The sequence below is a fragment of the Rhinolophus ferrumequinum genome, chromosome 5 (genome assembly GCF_004115265.2).
Source record: "Rhinolophus ferrumequinum isolate MPI-CBG mRhiFer1 chromosome 5, mRhiFer1_v1.p, whole genome shotgun sequence".
NCBI classification, from domain to species: Eukaryota; Metazoa; Chordata; class Mammalia; order Chiroptera; family Rhinolophidae; genus Rhinolophus; species Rhinolophus ferrumequinum.
In genome coordinates, this window is record NC_046288.1 from 84,037,218 (window position 1) to 84,058,731 (window position 21,514).

Below are 21,514 nucleotides of genomic sequence, written 5' to 3' on the forward strand. Positions count from 1 at the left end.
CCCCCTCTGAGCACAGCAGCTTCCCCTCCTCTTACATCTGCACTTCTATAACTTAGGAGGCGATACAGGAGGGGACCTTCGCCTCCAATCTACAGATGAAAAACGTTGAGGCTCAGAAAACTGACGTGCGTTCCCAGAAATTGTTTGGTTACTAGATGGTAGGATTCCCAACTCAGCTCCCTGCCTCCACCCCCACATGGCCTGGTATTTTTATAACGGGATTCACAAAACACTGGTACAGAAGTAAAATCAGCCCCAAGACAACTAAAGTCCAAATACCATCTGATGAGCAGAAATTCCAGCCCATGGCCAAGGGGCCATCTTGCAGCACTCCCCGCTCATTTCACCAAAAATTATGTGGAGACCCCAAAAGGCCCCTTACCAGAGATATGAGATAAATTTGTAGCGTCAAATCCTTTCTGTGAGCACAAAACAGAGTTTATCCTAAAGAATCTATCCCCACCCCATTTTATTAACAGATATTTAATTGGCCCTTCCATAGATCTGTCAGAGTACGGGCATGGCTTTGGTTTAAATATCGAAATTCAAATAGATCGAATCCGTGGCCTGGGAATTTGTCCCCACAAAGGGAGTCCCAGCTGGTGGCGAATGTGCTTCTTCACGTAGAGAGAAAGGAGAATGGACGCACTGTCCACTGGACAAAACCCCAGCTCAGGGGAGCACACAGGCCACGTGCCTCTGCCCCCACCATTCGCTTTGCCGTTCGTCCCCCACAGGCAGTGCCACTGGCCAAATTCCCTCTGGAGTCCTTCCCAGTCCCCTCACCCCTGCCACCTGCAACCTGACCATCTGCTTCCCTTCCTCTGAAACCCAGTGTCAGTTCTTGGAACGCTCTCTCCCCTCCACTTGGCCCCCACGCACTCCCACGTCCCACCAGGCCCTGCCTCTGTGCCTCCCTCTGCTGGGAGGGCTGGGCTCCCTTCTCCTCGGCTCACAAGTCTCCTCCCTCAGAAACTTCCACAATCTGCTCAGACAACCCACAGCTCTTGTGCTTCCCTCTGACATGGCCGCCCTGGCCACACTGGGCTGGCATCGCCTACTGACTTGTTCTGCCCAATCATTCATTCACTCCATGCAATCATTCATTCACTCGACAAATACTTACCGAGCCTCTACTCTGCTGGACGCTCTTCTCGGCAGTGTGAACACAAACCAGAGATCTCTTCCCACCCAGAGCCTCCATTCTCTGAATATTCTATCGTAAGGCAAGGACCGCTCCTGGATCTACCACATGTCTGGTGCTGAGCAGGTGGTCAGAGAAGAGTGAGAGATGGAATAAAAGCTTTCTGGAACTGCTGTGGGTTCAGTACTAACAAGTCTAACATATGCCAAGTTGAATGTCAGCGAGAATGCAAGATCTGATGGCTATGGTGCAGCTATTTCAGACCCGGAGCAGAGCAGTTGCATTTCCTGGTGAGATGATCCATGTGGCTGATTTACTTACAGCCCCGAGTGCTGGCTCACACCCAGCAGGTTTTCCTAGCACAGAAGCGTGGTGCCATTTTGCATTTGTTTCTTCCTAAGCAAATGGGCATTTCAAGCTTCCATCTCTGGATTCCAGGAAATGCAAGAGAACATGTGAGCAAAAGGCCTTGCAAGGTAACAGGGTCCAAGAGCCTCCCTTCCTGGGAAGTTTCCAGGCTTTGGAGCAGCACGTGGCATCTATCCACAACAGGCACAGGGCTCACGAGTGCCACACTTGCCGCCGGTGGGCACAGGGCCAGTCTGCAGAGCAAAAACTCAACTGAGCAGATTGCTTTGTCAGGTCCTTTCTTTATGTCATATTTTTTTTTTTTAAAGATTTTACTGGGGAAGGGGAACAGGACTTTATTGGGGAACAGTGTGTACTTCCAGGACTTTTTTCCAAGTCAAGTTGTTGTCCTTTCAATCTTAGTTGTGGAGGGTGCAGCTCAGCTCCAGGTCCAGTTTCCATTGCTAGTTGCAGGGGGCGGAGCCCACCATCCCTTGCAGGAGTCCCTTGCAGGAGTCGAGGAATTGAACTGGCAACCTTGTGGTTGAGAGCCCACTGGCCCATGTGGGAATCGAACCGGCAGCCTTCAGAGTTAGGAGCATGGAGCTCTAACCAACTGAGCCACCGGGCCGGCCCTGTAAGTCATATTCTTAACGATAACCGTAAAAGCATGCTAATCAAAGAAAAACAATTGAAGGGTTTAAAAAAGACGACAAAATTAATTTCCATTCCCACCCCCACACACAGCCCCTCTTCCCAGAGGAAAAGGACCAGCAGTGGGTGGGCACTCTGTCCAAGCCCAGCTCTCTGGAGACCATTGAACTTGACCCTCAAGTCTTACGTTTGAAGAAAGATTCACACTTTACAGAGTTTCGGTGAAATCAAGTGATATGGGCCGAGGCCGCCCAGGTAAGAATACTGAGTCTGGGTCTGACTCTAAGTCAGTTTGTTCCACATGTGCTCAAGATAGAAGGAATGTCCACTTCAGCTCTCTTCCAAAGATTTTAAAAAGGACCAAAAAAAAATTACCTAAGTTAAAAGTCAGTATTTATGTCTGCTCACCAAGTCCAAATTATATCAAGTTCCCATACTGCCTTTGGGGTCTTTTTCTCCCTTCTAGGCTGTAAACTCTGCACCTGTCACCTCCCCACCACACAGAGCAGGTCCTCGTTTGCCACCAGGCTGGAGGAGACCAGGCCAAACACTTCTTCCGGGCTCAAAAGTCTGTCTCGGAACCTCAATGACGATGCCCGACGGCACCTCTGCCCTTCCACCACCCCTGCCTGCCGGAAACACAGCCCCTCTTCTCCAGTCTCCACTTGCCTAAACCCCAAATCCTCCACGGTCAATGTCACATCATTCTTTCAAGAAACATGCCACAAAGTCTGTGGGGCACATACTATATGCTCTGGGGATAACAGGTGAATGAGACAGAGTAATGAGTAAATCCCAAGTGCTACGTACGCGCTTCATGTGTATTAGCTCAGTGATCTCCATAATTCTCTGAAGTAGGTGCTATTATTCTCTCCAGCTGACCCCCATTTTAGAGAAGGGGAAACTGTGACCCAGAGAAATTCAGTGACCTGCCCAAGATCGTGCGCTGGGAAGTGGCGCCACCCATCAGCTCCATCTACCTGAAACCTTACTGTGGTGCCGTGAGCGTCAAGGGCAGTGTCTGTGGCGCACCCACCTTTGTCCCCAGGGCCCTGCCCAGGGCCTCATGCAGCAGGGCCACAGGCCTCTTTCTGAACCGAGTGGTTTCTGCGTCCAGGAAGAGCCACCTGCTTCCACTGCCGGAGCTGGAGGCAGCATCTCCGGCCCTCAGAGGCCTCCCGATCTTGACACGCAGCCCGCGAAGTCCACAGCGCGCACCAGCGCCTGTCTGGCTTCCTCCCTGAAACCTGAAAGCCTCCCCGAAACCTCCATCTGGGCCCCAGAAAACGGCCTTCATACTGCTGGTAGGAAGCAAGACCCTGAAAGGCACCTTTGAAAACGCGGGTCTTTAAAATCAGCCCCCCAGACGTAACAGGAAGCAGACGACAGGTGTGACGTATCTACACCCCAGTCCTAAGTCCCTCCATTTTAGCAAGACGGTCATAACGTCTCCGAATGGAAGACACCGGTTCTACACCTGCAGCAGGCTGTCCTTTGGCGAGCTCAGGAAACATGCCTCTGTGAAATGGGATGCTTAAATAACCATCCCTATGATGTAGTACAGAACTGTACACCTGAAATCTATGTAATTTTACTAACAATTGTCACCCCAATAAATTAAAAAAAAAAAAATACCCATCCCTAACTCACAGTGTTGTTGTGAGAAGACAATATGAGTAACGGCAGTTAACACAGCGCTAGGCACAGGACAGACACTAAACAGTGGCCACTGTTGTTCTGATTACTTGGTGACCACTGCAGTCCTCACGCTATGCCTGCTGCACTGTGAACCACTTCAGGAAGGGGGGGAGGGGGCGGGGGGAAGGAGAGGGAGGGACAGAGGGAGGAGCCAATGACTCAACCTGGAATAAAACGGCCTAAGGAACAGACGGTGCCCTAAGTGGGAGCAAAGAAGGCCCAAGTGCTTAGAATTCTGGCCCCGACACCCCGCTGCAGCTTTGAGAAGCTGTCCTCACTTCCCTATTTCCATCCGCCTTGAAGCAAACTGCATTAAAGCCTGTAGCCCTGTTCCCAGTACCCGCACCCCAACCACAACCCGCTGGGGAACTGGGCAGCTGTTCTGTGTGCCACGATGTGAGACCAGCCTGGGAAGTCTGCGTCAGCCCTCACCACGCAGGCAGTCTCCAGAAGAGCAAACGTAACGTCTGATACTGACACTGGGAGGGCTCGCAGGACTGTCTGCGCCCTAACTTTAAACACGGGTCCTTGGGTCACGGTACCGATAAAGCTTCACGCTTGCAGTGGGGGGTCTTCAGAATCCCTCACAGAAGGGGACACTCCTTAGCCATTCTAACAAACCCACACCACCTAACTGCCCATCTGAGGACAGTAGTTTTCCTGGAACAGGCCACTCCCGTGCCCATCCACCACGCCCACCTTCCTAGGCACTAAGCAGGCAGATCCAAGCCAAAGCCCAAAAGCCAAGCCCCACCCAGCCTTCCCTGCACCTGGCCCAAACACCTGTCCAACATCACCAGTACTCGCTTCTCTCTGGGCCTTCAGTTTTCCTTTGAAAAATGAGCATTTGGGCTGCACAATGTTTGCAAACCTCAGTCATCCAGCAGCTGCTGTGATGTCTGCATAAAACACATACAACATGCGCTGACGTTCTCAGGTCAACTTTACTAACTGCACAGCTCGAAGACTTTTGGCAATTGAGATAGAGAACATTTGGGGGAGCACCCAAGAGTGCCTTCACGCCCCTTTGCAACTTATTTAATATTTTTCTTTAAAATGACTGACATTTTAAAAACATGTATACTACTTTAGCCTTATTCTAAGCAATAATATCCACAAAAATCACAGGCTTAACATGCTAGTTGTATCTTCTCTAATCACACTAAAATAATACTATTAAAATGAAATGTTTGTCCACGGGCCACCTACAGTCTTCTCATATAGCAAGCGAGCCATGCGTTCCCACAGAGAAATACTGAACGAAACAGTCACTCTCTGAAGCCCCTTCCAGCTCGAAAAGTCTGGATTCCACGTCTTACTGACAGTCTAGCTGGTGCCTGTATACAGCAGGGGCTTACTAAATACTGGCTGCTGAACCAGAGTGAGGACTCAAGGCCCATCTTTCCATCTGTGACCGCAGACTCCCGCCACCCACCCTGGGGGAAAGCAGCCTGCTTATGTTCTGCAGGGCTGAGAAACGCTGCATTTAAGGCCCCCACTCCAGAGGGAGAGCGAAGGCATACAGCAGAGCAGAGCACCCGGTGATGCAGAAGAGAAGCAGCCGGTGAAAGTGCAGAGGCAGCACGGAATAGAGGAGCTCCAAATTCTCCAGCTTCCGCCTGCACTGCAGTCCACAACAGCATTTTAGTACCTCGGTCACTTTACCATCGAACCTTTCACAAGAGAGGCCCTCTAAGATGGCACGTCTGTATTCCCAGAAGCAATTTACCACAAAGATGGTAAAGACTGACGGGTGGTGTTCCAAGTCCCTGTTTCACGACGAGCTACATAATTGAAGGGAAACCTCTGTGCCCTTAGCAATTAGGCAAAGAATCTGTCAGATGTCTGCAGTCCTTAAAAAAATATATAGAAAATGAGTGTCTGGGGGTGCATTTCAGCCTAGAAAGAGTAGACACAGGAAACAGTGTGATTCTCAAGAGCCCTACAATGCTGGGTCTGCCACGTGAAGCAACAACACCCAGCTCTGCAGGCCGGCAAACGGGGCCCATTTTCACCCCAGCCCATAGCCACCTTCTTCTCAATGGCTCAGTATCCAACCTGCCCCCAACAACCCACACTCAGCCAAACGATTTACTGACACCACCACAGACATATTGCTACACCTCTGTATATGCCAGTCCATCAGCCAAGACAAGCCCTTCCTTCCGTCTCCATCTGGAAAACTCCTCTTCATTCCTCAAAGGACAAGGAGTGATGGCCAAGTTCAATCATCAACTCCCACCAGTCTCCCCTCAAAGACTCTCTCTCTCTACACGGCAGCATGGAGCCCACGGGGTGGGGGTGGGGGTGTTAGATGGAGCCAGAGCTAAGTTCTAAAGGGCCTTCCTTCTTGTGCAGTGTTTAAAGGAAATTCACCCTCCGGCAGTGGGATGACAGGGAGATGTGAGCAGAGAAACACATCCAGACCAGTTTCTGGTGACAATGTGGCAGACAGGCTGAAATCGGATCTGTGACAACAAAGGCGACTCTCCAGCATCAAAGCTGCTGGTGTCCAGTCACCACTGTGCCCGGGCACTGCACGGTGCACTCCCTCCTGCACTGGCAATGCAGTGTCAGTACCATCGCCGCTGCCAGCCGGCACAGAGCCTTCCCATGCATTCATCAGCTCTGTTCTCAGCACTTCCAGTTAATCCTTACAATAGCCCTAAACAGTTGGCACCATTCCAGTCCCGATTCAGGGATGAGAAAATTATGGCAAGGTTCAGGAACTTGCTCAAAAGCGCCCAGCTAGTAAGTGGGGAAGGAACCAGCAGTCAGGCTCCAGGGCCAGATACGGTGGCCCTTAAAAAGTCAGCGCAAGTACCGCTGCCCAAGGAACCCTGGAGGACTCAGCTGCAGGGACATTTATGGACGTGTTGTTTACAAAGGGGAAACAAGAAACCCACTAAGTATTTGCTAAATAGCCAACAAGCAAAGGGACTGCGAAGAACAGCGTTTATACAATGGGATGCTGCAAAGTCATGAACACTGAAGCGCTGTGTCTCACATTTCGGCCTGAAGTCCTCCTGCCCCGGGATCTCCCAGGGTGCTTGTGAAAATGCAGATTCCTGGGTCCCACCTATACGTGATGAAAGGCAACGTCCGGGAATGGGGCCTGGCAATCGGAATTTCTACACGAAAATTTTTCTGCCCAGCAATATTTGAGAGCTGCTGCTGGGGATGCATACTTATGGCCTTGGAAAGAGTCAGCTCTGTGAGTAGTTTTGTTCACTGTGGGGCCCCCAGGGCCTAGAATAGTGCCTGGCACATAGTAGGTGCTCAACAGGTATTTGGTGACTGAATGGACCCATCAATCAACAAACTGATATGAAATGATCCATTAGCATGTTCAGTATTAGATCTGTCTGTGTGCCCTTGGGGAGCAGGGACTTGGAACATATTTTCACCCCTCTGTGCCCAGCCCTTGGACAGGCAGCCGTTGGATGTGGTCCGCCAACAAATGGCCGAGTGAACACTACCGTGTTGCTGCATTGATGCTGAGGCGCACATGTTTTCACTTTGTAACATTTCTGAAATCACAACGTGTCTTACAACCTAACTCTGTCATCACTGAACAGGCAGCATTAGATTTTCCCTTTCTTTAGTGGTACAAAAATAATGACGCATCTCTCAACTGATGGCATCACAGATTTAATAAAATACCTAACAGGGTCCGTAACTCTGATTTAAAAAGTTAAAGTCAGATGCCGACACAGCGAACAGATTGCTGTCCATTCCCTTTCTTACTATTTGCAAAAATCAATGCAGTGCCATCTGCTCCAAGCCTTTAGCAATCCTGGTCATCCAATGCTTTGCTGCTGAGATGCAAATCCAGTATATGATGAAAATGACAGACTTCCACCTCTCTTCACCTGGGGAGCTTCTGACAGCATCAGCTTCAGGGTTTCCCTACAACATCTTCCTGGGAGGCCACAGAATGGGCTAGAGGTGGGTCCTGGGCCAGCCCTGGGCTCCATCCCAGCTCTGCTGCCCCCAATGTTCATCCTCTCACGTGGCGTGTCCATGACAGCTGCTGGCTGGCTCTGCCCCTTCCCCGGTGGGACCCTGGCCAGGTCACTCTGCTGTGTCTCTATCTCCTGATCTGGAAAGCAAGGATGGTCAGAATGGACCACCTCACAGGGATGTCTAGGGCACAGCTTTCCCCCGGCCATGTTCTCGCTTCCCACCGGTGATCACAGCCTCAAACCTGAAGCAACAGGGCCAAGAACCTTCCAGCATAGGGACGGCAGGGGGTGGAGCTGTCTGCCTGCCCACCTGCTTCCAGGTAGGACTCTCCGAGATACCACAGATGAGCACAGGCCCACGAAGACTTCACGGTGGTGGAGCCAGACAGGGGGACCAGGCTTCCAAAGCCCCTGCTGAGTTCCTCTGGCTGCCTCGGCCCAGGGCCTGGCTGGAGGAGGTGGAGGCAACTGTCTGTGGGCTAAACAACGGTTTGGGTTTGAAGCCACAGATGGGCTGTGATGAGACAGAAAGAAGGAATAAGGACGTCGCAGAGGGCTGGGGTGGAGGGGCGATCACCCCACAGGGTCTTTGGGTCCTCCAGATAGCAGCTGTCCTCCCCACATAGGACATCCATCTTTATAGTTTGGGAAAGACGATCCGGTTTGAAAACTTCAAGCTGGAAGTTTCTGTCTCTCTTCTTAGGGATAAAAAATGGGCTGCTCAACAGATCAAATTGACGGAAGATAAAGTGCAAACACAGATCGGAGGACGGACACAGTAATTTAACACATATAAATGGGGACAGGGAACAGCTGACCCACCCCACTGTACTAGGCGAAAGGACTAGCTATTTGGGAACAAATACAACTGGACACCCACCTAGTTCCTTACAGCGAAACAACCTGCAGGTGGATTGCAAACTAAAATAAAAACAAAGAAACCCCAAAACAAAGACATCTCCTGAAAACAAATACTATGTTTCACCGAGAATAAGACCTAGGCAGACCATCAGTTCTAATGAGTCTTTTGGAGCAAAAATTAATATAAGACCTGGTGTTATATTATATCATATCATATATTACGTTATAAGACCCGGTCTTGTAGTAAAATAAGACCTGGTCTTATATTAATTTTTGCTCCAAAAGATGTATTAGAGCTGATGGTCCAGCCAGGTCTGATTTTCGGGGAAACACTGTATTGAAGGAGGCAAAATGCCCAAGCACCCACAGAAGACACCCATGGTAAACCTCTGTAGAGGAAAAGCATCAGAGCAAAAATGTCGAATCACCAGATAGGAAAAAGTATTTGTAACATATCGCAAATCAAAAGTGCTTTAAGCAACATGCCAATAGAATTAGTAAAAATAATGAAGGAGAATTCCCAAAGAAAGAAAACGCACATGGGCAGTACACAAATGACACGACATCAGCCTCACTGGTAACCAAGGGAGTGAGAACCGGAACGAGAATTCTCACTTAGCACACTGGCAAAGATTTTTCAATATTCATTGTTGGCAGGCCCTGGGGAATTGCTATTCTCATTCGCTCTTGGTGGGTACAAATTGGCACAACCTTTCTGGAGCGCCGTCTGGCAATTTCTGTGAAAATTTTAAATATGGATCCCTTTTGCTCAATAGCTTCACTTCCAGAATCTACCCTAAGGGAATAATCAGACAAGGGGATAACCCATAAAGATGGAAATGGTGAGGTTAAATCAACCGTGGAGGCTGTGGGAAGATTTGTCAGACCTGCTGTGTGTGAAAAGCGAGTGATAGTGTGACCCCAGTCTTGGGGGAAACCCCACATTGAGACACTTGCTGACCTCACAGCCCCAACGAACAGGATAAACCAAGAAAGCTATTTCCATTTGCGGGCAGGGCAAGGAGGCAGTGTGAACAAAGAGAATTCTTAGAAAGAGAAGGTTGCCAGCGCCTATCAAGGCAGGGGAAGGAGAGAAGAACAGAGGAAAGGGGGAGGGGAGGTTTGAGCCAAGAAAACAGAAAGGGAGAAGAAACTGGGTCAGAGGGAAAAATCAGCGGCACTGAGAAGGTCAAAGTCAAAATATCCAGTCTGAAATATACTAATGGGATTTTTAGGGTTCCCTGAAGTTGCTGGATAGGGCTAAGTGACAAAAACCATCGCTTTCTTTCCTATATACCAGCAATAACCAATTTGTGGATAAAACTGGAAGCTGATTCCATTTAGAACCGAATCAAAAGGAGCTAGGAATGAAGAGCAGTCTGTGCAGGAGAGAGCAGAAAATAATACTGATTACGGACACAGAAAAAAACCGAACTGAGGACGAGACAGCATCCCCTTCAAGCCTGCACCCCCAAATCAACACCCCCTTCTTCTCCCTGGCCCTGGACCTCTTCTCATTCCCACTTTTTCCCAAAGCTCCCTTTATCCTGGCTGCTGAAGTGTCACCCCCCTCCAGGGGCTCCTCACCACCAGCTTTTCATATTCGGGTCATTCCCACTGAAACAAAAAAGACCTCTCTCTGTCCCAGACACCCCAACCTCTGCCTCGCTCTGCTTCTCCACAGGCCTTCTCGGCTGTCTCCACCTGTCCCCTGGACCGCCTCCTCACTTCCTAGCAGTGGGGCTCCGGCCCCTGTGTCCCCCAAGCCTCCACGAGCCCCCACACCCCTTCCCTGATCTCCTTTCCCCTCCCCTCCCCTGGCCTCCACTGGCCGCCAATCACCTCCACGCACCTCTCCTGACTTCCACTGGTCCCCGTTCACGTCCCCTGGCCTCTTCGTGGCCACATTGCGCCTGCATCTTGTAATCTGACTATGTGACCATCTGACTTGGACACCACTGACCCGCCTTCCTGCCCCCTCTCTCCCGATTGTGGCCATACTTAGTCCATGACATGGCAATCCTAGTTGCTCAGGGTCACTGAGCCCTTGTCCTCCGCAGGCACCACGTTAGAGCATTACATCCCATCGTCTTGTTCAATCCACCCCCTACGGGGACGCTGACACCATCCTCACTTCCCAAACAGGGAAGCCACGGCACTAAGAAGTCAAGGAACATAAATTCCCCGGGCTTGTCTGACCCCAGCCCATGCTCTTCCCACAATGTGAAGCCACGGTGTGGGGCTGGGAGGACCCTAAGGAAACAGGAGTCATCACAGACGAGCGAAATCCCCACCAGAGGGGGCCTCAGCCTCCCCAAGGTTGGGAGTCGTCTGGGGGTGCTGTGTGCCTTCTACCGAGACTGCGTACAGCTCGATTACTGTTGAATGCACAAACAAGGTCTATTTCCCCTCAAAAAGCTCCCTTTGGCTATCAGGTAGACTGGATTTCAGGGTGGAAGCAGGGAGGCCGGTGGAGGCTGTTGTGCCATCCAGGTGAGAGGACACACCCCCAGACAGACCAGCTGGCGGTGCTTGGTCCTAGGACACAGATGGCATGGGCTCGTGAGCCGGCATTGTTCCCGTCACACAGAGGTGAGGTCCTCCGTGAAAACCTGCCAGCCCAAGGAGCTCACCTGGCACAGAAAGGCTGACAAGGAAGAAACTGGAAGGACACTTGGGCCTGCCTCTGCCATCTGTCAGGCTGTCCTACCCTCGGCCACAGCAGACTTCCTGAGCCAGCCTGACCCAGGTCCTGAGGGTATGTGGCCTGGGGGAGGGCGTTCCCAGTAGCCTCTCGGTCCCCATCACTGCCTCATCCACAGCAAATGTCTCGCCACCTGTGGAACAGGAGAGGCTCTCCTCTCTCCCAGACCTGCTATGCCCCTTGTCCAAGCTCTTCAAGCCTGGAGTGCTCCACTCAACTTGTTCTGCCAACACTTGTCATTCAAGAATGCAGTAATTTTGTAGGGTGTCCGATGGACACTTGTCCCATTAGGGAGACCACCTCAGGGATGATGTAGATGCCTGATCACTGCACTGTACACCTGAAGCTGAAGCTGAACAATAAGGAATGTCAACTACAAGTTTATATATATATATATATATATATATATATATATATATATATATACATATATATACATATATAGTTACAAGAAGCGGAGTACAGCATTAGGAATAGAGACAGTGGAAATGTAATGGCTGTGTGCGACGTCAGAGGGGTAGTGGATGGGGGGACGGGGTTGTCACTGTGTGAGGGGTATACATGATAAATGTCTATTACATTGTTTTGTACACCTGAAACTAATAATAATAAAAAAGAATGCAATAAAACCTCATATGGGTGACTGCCCCAACTTCCAGGCTGGGTCAGGGTCCCCCTCGGGGGTCCCACAACCCCCGCGTTTTCTTTCCGTTCTAGCACTTGTGGTCTTGGCAAACCCTAACTCTTTCACATCAGACTGCACTCCTTGAGGACAGGACTGGGTCTAAGTCATCTTAGTGTCCCGATCTCTCTCACAGGCTGCCACGTGGGGGACTTGGTTTGGGGTTGGGGAGAGGGGTGGATGGATGGATGGACAGACGACAGAGGGATAAGGGAGAGCTACTTGGTTCAACTTAGGACCTACCCCAAGCAGGGTTTGTTCCAAGAGGTACCTAAGACGCCTTCCAACCTGAGCTTCTAGGACTTCATGGAGCAGCCCCCTGCTGCCTGGGGCTGCACCTCAATTCTCGGCCTGGGCTTAGAAGGAAAAGTCTCGGGGGAAAAAAACCACCACTCAAAGAAGGGAGACAGAACCATTTCTCAATCGGAGGGATCTCTTCCAATGGGGAATTCTGCTTTTAGGACAACTTTAAAAAATAATATATACAAGACATAAAAGAATAAAACACTAAAGAATAAGCAAACAAATACTAAGCAAATGAAGTAGAAGACTGAAAACTACAAACACTATTGAGCGAAATTACAGATGACCTAAAAAGTGGAGAGGCATCCCACCTGCGTTCACGGGGCAGAAGGCGTAATGTGGTTTCAATCAAACTGACCTACAGACTCAACACAATTCCTATCAAAATCCCAGCCACCTTCTTTAAAGAAATTAAGAAGCTGATCCTAAAATTCACACTGAAATTCACCTTTCAATGCACACCACGTACAAAAATGAACTCAAACCTAAATACAATAGCTAAACTATAAGACTCTTAGAAAAAAACATAGGAATAAATCTTTGTGACCTCGGATTAGGCAAGGCTTTCTCAAACAAGACACCAAAAGCACAAATGACAAAAGAAAAATCGATAAATTGAACAAAATTTAGACATTTGAAGGATACCGTAGAGGCTTGAATAGCGTCCTTCAAAAATGCACATGGGCCTGAAACTCTGAATGTGACCCTATTTGGAAACAGGGTCTTTGTAGACATAATTAGTTAAGGATCTTGAGAAGAAATCATCCTGGAGTTAGGGTGGGTCCTAAATTCAATTACTGATATCCTTATAAGCAGAGGAGAGGACACAGAAAGACACAGGTGCAGAGGCTGTGGGACGGTCTTAGTGGCAGAGGTCTGAGTGATGCAGCCACACGCCCAGGACACCTGGGGCCACCAGAAGCTGAAAGAGGCAGGAAGGAGCCTCTCCTCGGGCCTCCGGAGGGAACGTGACCTTGCTTTATGCCTGATTCCAGACTTCCAGCCTCCAGAGCTGTGAGAGTACATTTCTGCTGTTTTAAGTCACCCAGTTAGTAGTTATTTGTTAGGGCAGTCCTAGAAAACTAAAGCTGCAAGAAAACTAAAATACAACCCACAGGAGAAAGTATTTGCAGATCCTATGTCCAATAAAGGGCCTATCTCCAAAATATATAAAGAACTCTTACAATTCAGCAATAAAAAGACAAACAACTTCATTTTGAAATAGGCAGAGGATTTGAACAGACATCTCTTCCAAGAAGACACACGAATGGTCAGTGGGCACATGAGAAGATGCCCACTGGCCACCTGTCATTAAGGAAATGGCCATCACTAGTCATTAAGGAAATGCAAATCTCACAGCACCTCACACCCGCTAGAGAATAAATTCCTATTTTAAGCCAGCCAGCCTGTGGTACTTTGTTACAGAAGCCCTGGGAAACTCTTGTGTGTGCACGCACACGCGTGTACACATTTACACACATATAGGATTTATTTTTAAATTGACTTTTAACTCTGAGGCAAGTGAACCAAACAAAACCCTTGAGGCTGAGAGGAGCCATGTCCCGCCTGGAACCTACCACAAACAGCTGTGACCAGGTCCGACCTGAGACATTAACCTGTTATACCAGGGCCTGGGAGAGGCAGCAGCATCAGAGGGGCCTCAGGGGAGAGGCCAGGGGTTGCCAGTGCACAGGGCAGGCAGTGGTCAGACTCTGCTGGGAGCCACAGCCTGAGGGACAGAGCAGAGCATCAGCGAGACCCAGAGCTGCTCACAGCACATGTCCCACAAGATCCCACAGACGGGTCTCCCTTGTGTGCCTAACTGGTGATGAGCTGGTGCCCTACAGGAAGCTGTAAGTCCCAAAGCACCAGAACCTCTCCTCAGAGATGGCAGGAAGACAGCCCGGGACAGCCTCCGGCGTTTCAGACCCACGTCCCCAGCTGCCATCAGGACCTCCCCTGACTGACCCACGGATACCCAGACTAACCAGCCCAGACGTGGGCTCCCATCTCCCTCCGTCCCATCTGTGCTTCTACCATGTTCCTCAACCCCTGGGAAAACCGCTCCAGCCACTCCTGCCAGAAATCTGGGCGTCCTTAGCTACTGGCTCATAATGGCCACCAGGTGATGTAACATCAGTGGTTCGCAAACTGCTGTGCACAGGACCCCTGGGGGGCTCACGAAGTTCACAGAGGCCCCGCCCTTGCAGGCCGCCAGGGGACGTCCTGCCACCGCTGCACTTGACAATCCATGTAGCCCAGACACATGCAGCTACTGATGTGGACGGGGCTCCTGGGTGTCGGGCACTGGACAAGCCACTTAGAGACCTTCTTCTTCAAGCAACTCTTGGGAGCAAGTAGTTCATTTCTCCCCCGATACAGATGAAGAAAGCTCAAGAGAGGGGAACTAAGTTGCTGGAGGTCACACAGCCCATCAGGGGAGCAGCAGAAGCAGGATCTCCACGTAGGTACCTAACTGCAAGACACTTCACCCACCGCTTGCAGGAAGAGGCCAGCCCCCAGCGCCTGCATCTGTAGCACAGGGAGCCACGAGGGGCCAGGCAAGAGCACTCGGTTCAAGCCAGCTGTTCTCGGCCCCTCTGCCCACTGGAAACACCTAGAGAATACATCCTTCATGCCACTGCCTGGCTCCACCTGCTCACTGAACCCCAACTCTCTGGGGGTGAGCCCAAAATTGACATTATATTGTCACCTCCCCAGGCAGCTAGGCAACTGGGGTAAAAAGAAAGGCTCTGGAGAGTGGTTCTCAACCTGGGCTGTACGTGAGGATCACTGTGGAAACCGAGAATTCCTGAGGCCAAGGCTCCGCTCAGTCCCACCGACTCAGGATCGCGGAGTGGGGTCCAGGCCTCAGTGGGTTCACGGTCCTCGAGTGATTCCAACATGCAGCCAAAGTCCAAACCTGTGGCTTAGGACCCTGCATGCCCCAGGCTGGTGCTGTACAAGAAGCTGTAAGTCCCAAAGCTCCAGGCCAGAGCGCTGGCACCACCAGGAAACTTGTTAGAAGTGCAAGATTTCAAGCCCACCCCAACTTACTGAATCCAAAACTCGGGTGGGCCCAGCAGTCTGGTTAGCCAGCCCTCCAGGGGACGCTGCCGCTCCTTCAGGTGTGACAGCCTCTCACCTGGAGCCTTGCTACTCAAAGTGGGACCACAGGCCAGCAGCACCGGCAGCACCAGGATCTTGTAAGAGATACGATCTCAGGCCCCACCCTGGACCCACCGAGTCAGAACCTGCATTTTAATAAGATGCCCAGGTGATTCAGGCACACAATAAGGTGTGAGACCAGCCCTTCCTCTCCTCTCCCCCTTCCACCTTGTATTAGAACCTGTCACCTTGCCAGGGGCGAAGCCTAGGTCCTGTTTAAAGGTGATGCCATGCTGCTGGCAGGCCACTCTGCATAATAAGGTCAGAGTCACTTGAGCCAGGATCCAAGCTGACTCGCCACTGAGGGCAGGACTGGTGGAAGTTTAAGAAACTGTTTCAGAAATTTTAACATGCATGAGAACCACCTGAGATGCACCCTGAATTTCCCTTTAGCTGGCCCTCCCCAGTGATGCTGAGCCCATGGTGGGGCCCAGGTACCTGCATTTCCACCGAGCTCCCAGGTGATGTGATGCTGCTGGTCCCAGAATCACACGTGGGTAACCCTGGTTTAGTGTGGGCACTGAGGCCAATCGATCCGGGTTTGACTCCAATTCTAGCATGCACCAATTGTGTGGCCCTGGGCCTCAGGTGTCTCACTTGAAAAATGGGCCTAGTGGTGGTTACAACCTCATAGGTTGTTATGAGGAGGCAACAGACTCACAAAGCTGAAGCACTTACAAGACTGCCTACTATGCATCTACAATCGTAAGTCTTACTCCATCACCAGCAACACCACCACCATCCTACCATCATCACCTGTTCCACCATCACCACCACATTACCTTCACCACCATCACCCTCACCACCACCACCACCACCCTCACCACCACCACCGTGATCACCACCACCATCCCAACACCACCATCACCACCACCACTACCACCGCCATCACCACCACCATCACCACCACCATCACCACCACCACCACCAATAACACCAACAACACCATCACCACTGCCACCACCATCACCATCACACCACCATCACCATCATCACCTTCACCACCATCACCACCACCACCATTACCATCATTTCCACCATCATCACCACCACCACACCACCATCACCACCATTACCACCACTTCCACCATCATCACCATCATCACCACCATCATCACCACCATCACCATCATCACCACCACTACCACCACCACCACCACCACCACCACCACCATTACCATCACTTCCACCATCATCACCACCACCGCCACACCACCACCACCATCACCATCACCATCACCACCACCACCACACCATCATCACCATCACCACCATCACTACTACCACCACGACCACCACCATCACCACCACCACCATCACCACCATCATCACCACTATTACCATCACTTCCACCATCATCACCACCACCACCATCACCAACATCACCATCACCACTACCACCACCACCATTATCACTTCCACCATCATCACCACCATCATCACCACCGGGTATTCACAATACAGTCCGAGCCATCAAAGAATGTCAACTTAGGTGGACAAGCAGACAAGATACCGAGAGAAAAAGATACAGAGCCTGCTCAAATCATTTCAGCATTTATTCAGAACCAAATGCCAAGGGCATGAGTACAAAATAGTGACTGGTGTGGTAAGATGGAGAGAAATCTTTACATGCCCTGGGTGTTGGTGATTCAAGCTCAAACAGCACCTAGACCAGGTGTGCCTTGAAGGCAGGACTGTGCTTCTCTCATCCCCAAACTACGGGGCCTGGCACGAAATCAGGAATGAGTCAATAAGCCCTGACTTTCCAAAGTCATTTTCCTACTCCATTGAATGGGGAAAATACTTGTTTTGAAGCTGGTGACCTGGGTATTCCTGCAAAGCTATGCAGACATTTAATAGCCAGACATTATTGACATTTATCATTCATAATCAACAACTAACAGAAAAGCAGAATTCCTCACTTCTTCTCTGTAAGTTCTCCAAATGACACTGGCCACTCTTCCAGAACCATGCCACACCATGCTATGCAGGAATTCCCAGCCCCACTCTCCTCCCATAACACAAATCCTTCTGAAATGTTACTCCAATGCTCTAACGCCTATGGTCCCACCATAGCACCGGCTGGGACTCTTCCGGCCTGAACTGGAGCGCGAGCTCGAGAAAGCATCTCAGGAAAGGAATGCTTTCTCTTCGCTGCCCAACACACTGGCTGAGAAGCCAGCCCCTCAGCCTTAGGTCCTGCTGAACTTTCAGCTTCCTCCAGCTGGCAGTGACCTGGTCCCCTGGCACCAATCAGAGGATCTGCAGAAACTTTAATAAGTCCCAGCTGCAGAAAACACTGCCTGTAAGAGAAGGAAGCGGGATCACGGAAAGATAGAGATCCAAGCCACGCCCACTTCTAAATCCTGTGCGGCTTCATCCCTGGCCGTGCTTCCTCCTGTCACCCCCAAGACTCCCAGCAGGCCTTACTGGGCCCTGGAGAGAAGAGAGGACCCAGTCTTGGCCCCGCCCTTGGGTAGGTCATAGCCACCCATCAGCCCAGCCCACATAGGGCATTAGTGCCATAGAATCAGCCAGGGCATGGGGACCGTGGGGTGGCAGTGGCCATGTTCCCCAAAGTGACCCTCTGTCCCCAGATGCCCAGGATTCTCCTCCCAGGGGCTAGGAGGAGTGTTTGAACAAGAAGGCTTCTCTTACCTGCAAGGCTCTGCTCGTATGGCTTCCTCACCCAGGATGCCTCCCCTGTCCATCCGTTCACTCTGCAAACACTGACTGTGTATCTCCTGGGCTCCCAGAGCCAGTGCAGACAGTGAAACAGAAACAGCTGCTGCCCTCATGTTACCCAAGATCTGGCAGGGAAGGCAGCTTGTAATCAGATAACTGCAGTGGAGTGAGGTTAGCGCTCAGAGCCTGGGGGGCTTCCTGGAGGAAGCTGTGTCTTCAAGAAGTAGGAGGCTAACCAGGTCAACAAAGGATTTAAAAAAAAATGGTAAGACACCAAGCCCTACTACTAGATGTCCGCACGTTTATATGTGTTTCCACAGCACAGGAAAAAGTTCACGGGGTTCCACCTACCACAGGTTAACCCTCAGGGGATGGAGAAAAAGAGGGTCTATTTATTTCCTTAATCTCTTCTCTTTTTTAATAATTACAACAACAAATACTACTTTAGCAATTTTAGAAGGCAATAAAACTTGAAGAAAAATGTAAGGGAAGGAGAGAAATGAAAATGTGAAGGAAAGTCGGTCTGAAAGCTAAGAGTCTAAAAATGAAATGATTTCTCTATAGAGGAATGAATTTCGTCATAAGCTTCTGCCTCTATTTTTGAACTGTGGGCTGAATACATGACAGAGACATGGAAGGAGCTGGAGACCACAGGGCGGACAGGTGCAGACCACCGGTCATTAGGGCACCTCACCCATGGGAGCGCTTCTCACAAACTTTTTATTTTGCAAAGTTTCAAAACTCATCCTGGAGTTAGGGTGGGTCCTAAATTCAATTACTGATGTCCTTATAAGCAGAGGAGAGTGGGAATAGTGACTAGAAATCAGCAGATACGAAGTGATAAATAGTCCTGCAAGCATCTCACTGTTGCCTCATTGCTGATACACTATGAACAGGCGATAAGACTGATGGCTTGATTTCAGCTGAGGACTCACCCGGCTGGACCAGGCAGGATTCCCACCCATCTCTGCCCAGGCAGGTGGACACTGCCTTACACCACCCTGTCCATACCTGTGACCTGCCTGCCAAACCTTGGCTGTCTGCACCTGGAAAAGACTTCGGATTTGGGGCTCAGACGTCTTCTTTTCAATTAAAGTAATAGATGCCTCATGACTCCCTTTACAGACATTATTAGAATAAGTATATGTTTATCCAACGATCATGTTGAAGCCCATCAAGACTGTTGTCCTCTCTGAACCTCAGTTTCCTCATCCGTATAAAATAATAATACAGTACCCACAGGTCTGTGACTGAAATTGCTAACGGAGGATGAGGTACCCTGCTCGTTAACACACAATGATAAGTAGCATCAATACCAAGTATTGAGAAGCAATTTAGTGCCAGATACTTTCCTAGGCACTAAAGATACAGTGCTGCCCTGGAGTTACTGGAGGTCTAGCAGGAGGGAGGAAGGACTATAAATCCCTAAAGGGCTTGAACTTGACCTTGAGAACTGCAGGGAACCATGGCGAGGTTTATGCCTGGGAGGAAAAGGTCAGACACCTATGCATTTCAGACCAGCTACTCAGAGGCAACACCGAGGGCTGCCTGGAGGGGGCCCCCTGGAGGCAGAGACAGTGCTATGGCTGCATCCTCATCCGGTGAGGGATGAAGAGGCCTGAGGTGAGCCAGGAATAGGAACATTTTAGGAGGCAAAACCAGACACTACTTACAGCCCCGATGAATGGGGGCAGAGAAGAATTCCTAAAGCTCCCGTTAAGCTGTATTGTACTACTAATCTACTTTTGAATCTCTCTAAACATTTACCAAGCTCATTACTACTACCCACTGGGCTACTTTTCTGTAGACGTGGGAAGCAGCACTGTGTCATGTCACCCTGACCCACTCAGCATGGGGCAGTCAGGCCAAGGAGCATGGGGCAGTAATACCTCCATGTTTACAAATGGGGAAACGAAGGCTGTCAAAGGCTAACTGACTGGCCTAAGATTCCACTAAATATGCAGGAACAGGTGTGTGTCAGGCCCCAGGGCTTGCTTCATTGCGCCCCCCCTACCCCCGCCCCCCGTGGGTGAACCTCCAACCCGCACTGATAACCTGGGTGCCGGAAAGCGTTGGAGACTTGCAAAGCGGTGGACAGGGCACAGCCCTTGTTATCATGAGCAGTGACCCTTCCTGGACACTCACTGGCGTCCTGAAATCACGAAGGGAGCTTGGGGAGGAAGAGAGTGTTGGTCGTCAGACGTCAAGCTTCCCAAAGGGGGAAATATTTAGCAAACATTGATGTAGAGAATGAGTGAGCTTCAGACTTGGAAGAGATGTTAAGAAAGACCATCTGGTCCCACCTCCCCATTGTACAAACGGGACATGGAGCCCAGAGAGGCTGTGTCTGATCCAAATGTACACAGGGAGGCAGGGTTTGAACCCAGCCTCTTCACCCCCAATCCTGCGCTCTTCTTACCCTGGCTTCATACGTAGCCTAGTAAAGGTTTATAAACTACATCACCATCTGCTCCACGAAGCCCTCCAGGATTGCCAAGGCTCCTGCCCCTGAAGGCGTGACCCTCCCCAGAAAGCCTAGGCTTCGATGTTAGACCCGGAGTAGAATCCTGGCTCCATCCCTAAGGCCTGTGGGAACCTACATCAAGTCACGTCACCTGAGCCAGAGAGAATCCTGCACAGAGTAAGTGAAGTAAAGTGACCACTGCAGGGTCGAATGCAAAGCAGCCCCTTCTACGGACTGATCCAGAGAACAGCCACACCAAACGGCTGTTCTCCCCTGAACCGCAGGGCGACCCCCTCCGCTCCCCTCCGATGCCATTACCCACATCAGGGCCACCATCTTCTCGGCCGGAAGCACCTGGCTGTCCTTCCTCCTCGCCTCGCACATGTAAGGCCGTCCCTCTGCCCGTGACTCCTCTCCTCCCTCCCCGCCAAGCCTCCTCAGCTCCGAAGACAAGTTTGTGCAGAAAAGAGAAGTTAACCCTAACCACCCAACTCTAACCAGGGCCCTCCTGCTTCCGGGACCGCCTGCTCCACTCCCTGCCACTAACCTTTAAATGAAAGCCTGACTCCTCCCCTTCCGCTTCCTGTCCTGACCCTTCACGCTCTCCTTGGCCACGCCCACCACCTGCTTTCTGTCCCTGCCCCTCCCCCAGGGATGGAGAAACTACTGCAAAGGAACCAAGTCGTGGGGAAACCTTCAGAATGAGTTGCTGCGTTTAAAAAGAAGGCCAGGTTACAAAGCTGATACAGCATGGCCCCAGTAAAACCTAAAATTAGCATACACGTTCACAGGGCAAACAATAAAGAGTAAATGTTCTTTTCATGAAATGAAATCTTCT

General features: G+C 50.6%; 1 protein-coding gene across 6 annotated transcripts in view; it reads right to left on the reverse strand.

Annotated features, from left to right (window-relative positions):
• JAKMIP1 (janus kinase and microtubule interacting protein 1) overlaps nt 1-21,514 on the reverse strand; it is a 104,379-nt gene that overhangs the window by 64,195 nt on the left and 18,670 nt on the right. The window contains exon 1 of one of the 6 annotated variants that reach the window (XM_033106706.1): nt 20,999-21,130. The exons of the other annotated variants lie outside the window; for them this stretch is intronic. The gene's annotated coding sequence lies outside the window, so the exon portion shown is untranslated. Of the gene's footprint in view, nt 1-20,998; nt 21,131-21,514 lie in introns of those variants that run through there. 6 annotated transcript variants of the gene reach the window in all.